The sequence below is a fragment of the Pyxicephalus adspersus genome, chromosome Z (genome assembly GCF_032062135.1).
Source record: "Pyxicephalus adspersus chromosome Z, UCB_Pads_2.0, whole genome shotgun sequence".
In the NCBI taxonomy this organism is placed as follows: Eukaryota; Metazoa; Chordata; class Amphibia; order Anura; family Pyxicephalidae; genus Pyxicephalus; species Pyxicephalus adspersus.
Window position 1 is genome coordinate 40027772 of NC_092871.1, and position 2475 is coordinate 40030246.

Sequence of the window (2475 nt, forward strand, 5' to 3'; positions counted from 1 at the left end):
ATTCCTCCGCCTGATGCTGCTGCCCCCACCTCCACAATCTGTCATTGTGCCACTCCGTGGCCTCCAGATGCTGTTTCAAACTCCAGATTTTGTAATTGTGCCACTCTGTAGCCTCCGCCTTAATCTGCTGCTGCCGCCACCTCCATATTCTGTCATTCTTCCACTCTGTGGCCTCCTGATGCTGTCGCCACCTCCACGCTTGGTCATTCTGCCACTTTGTGGAATACTTATGCCGCCGCCACCTTCAGACTCTGTCATTGTGCCACTCTGTAGCTTCCTGATGCTGTCGCCTACTCCACAATCTGTCATTGTGCCACTCTGTGGCTTCCTCATGCTGCTGCCACATCCACTCTCTGTCATTGTGCCATTCCGTTGCCTCCGCCTGATGCTGCTTCTTCTGCCACCTCCACAATCTGTCATTGTGCCACTCTGTAGTCTCCTGATGCTGTCGCCAACTCCACATTCTGTCATTGTGCCACTCTTTGGCCTCCTTCTGATGCTGCTGCTGCTGCCACCTCCACACTCTGTCATTGTGCCACTCTGATGCCTCCGCCTGATGCTGCTGCTGCCCCCACCACCACAATCTGTCATTGTGCCACTCTGTGGCCTCCTGATGCTGTTGCCAACTCCAGATTCTGTTATCGTGCCACTCTGCATACTCTCTGCACCCTCCATACTCTTTCATTCTTCAACTCTGTGGCGTCCTGATGCTGTCGCCACCTCCACACTCTGTCATTCTGACACTTTGTGGAATACTCATGCTACCGCCACCTTCAGAATCTGTCATTGTTCCCCTCTGTAGTCTCCTGATGCTGTCGCCACCTCCACAATCTGTCATTGTGCTACTCTGTGGCCTTCTTATGATGCTGCTGCTGCTGCCACCACAACAATCTGTCATTGTCCCATTCTGTGGCCTCCGCCTGAAGCTGCTGCCACCTCCACAATCTGTCATTATGCCACTCTGTAGTGTCTTGATGCTGTCGCCAACTCCAGACTCTGTCATTGTGCCACTCTGTGGTCTCTGTCTGATGCTGTTGCTGCCGCCACCTCTGCACTCTGTCATTGTGCCCCTCTGTTGCCTCCTGATGCTGTCGCCAACTCCACACTCTGTCATTGTGCCACTCTGTGGCCTGCGGATGCTGCCGCCACCACCACACTGTGTCATTGTGCCACTCTGTATCCTCCTGATACTGCCGCCACCTCAACACTATTTCATTGTGCCACTCTGTGGCCTCCTGATGCTGTTGCCACCTCCACACTCTGTTATTCTGCCATTCTGTGGCCTACTCATGCTTCTGCCACCTCCAGACTCTTTCATTCTGCCACTCTGTGGCCTACTCATGCTGCTGCTATCTCCGCACTCTGTTTTTGTGGCACTCTGTAGCCCCCTGATGCTGTTGTCAACTGCACACTCTGTCATTGTGCCACTCTGTGGCTTTCTCAGGCTGCTGACACCTCCACACTCGGTCATTGTGCCACTCTGTGTCCTCTTGATTCTTCTGCCATCTCCACACTCTGTCATTGTGCCACTCTGTGGCCTCCGCCTGATGCTGCTACTGCCACCACCTCCACACTCTGTCATTGTGCCACTCTGTGGCCTCCGCCTGATGCTGCTGCTGCCCCCACCTCCAGACTCTGTCATTGTGCCACTCTGTGGCCTCCTGATGCTGTTGCCTGTTCCAGAGTCTGTCGTTGTGCCACTCTGTGGCCTCCGCCTGATGCTGCTGCTGCCGCCACCACCACACTTTGTCATTGTGCCACTCTGTGGCCTCCTGATGCTGCCGCCACTTTCACACTCTGTCTTTCTGCCACTCTGTGGTCTACTCATTCTGCCGCCACCTCCAGACTCTGTCATTGTGCCACTCTGCAGCCTCCTGATGCTGTCGCCAACTCCACACTCTGTCATTGTGCCGCTCTGTGGCTTCCTCATGCTGCTGCCACCTCCACACTCTGTCATTGTGCCTTTCTGTGGCCTCCGCCCCATGCTGCTGCTGCTGCCACCTCCACAATCTGTCATTGTGCCACTCTGTAGCCTCCTGATGCTGTCACCAATTCCAGACTCTGTCATTGTGCCAATCGTTGGCCTACTTCTGATGCTGCTGCTGCCGCCACCTCCACACTCTGTCATTGTGCCATTCTGTGGCCTCAGCCTGATGCTACTGCTGCCGCCTCCTCCACAATTAGTCATTGTGTCACTCTGTAGCCTCCTGATGCTGTCGCCAACTCCACAATCTATCATTGTGGCACTCTGTGGTCCCCTTGTGATGCTGCTGCTGCCACCACCTTCAGTCTCTGTCATTGCCCCTGATTCATCAAGCAGAATCGGATTATCGCTCACGCATTCGTATTCGCGATCCGAAATCGTACGCCGTCGCGCTATTCAGGAACTGAAAAAGCTCGCGGCCGGAGCCGCGCATCTCCGGCAGCTTTACACTGGCGAGCCTGCATTAAAAGTCACTGTTCCCCTAAAAAATC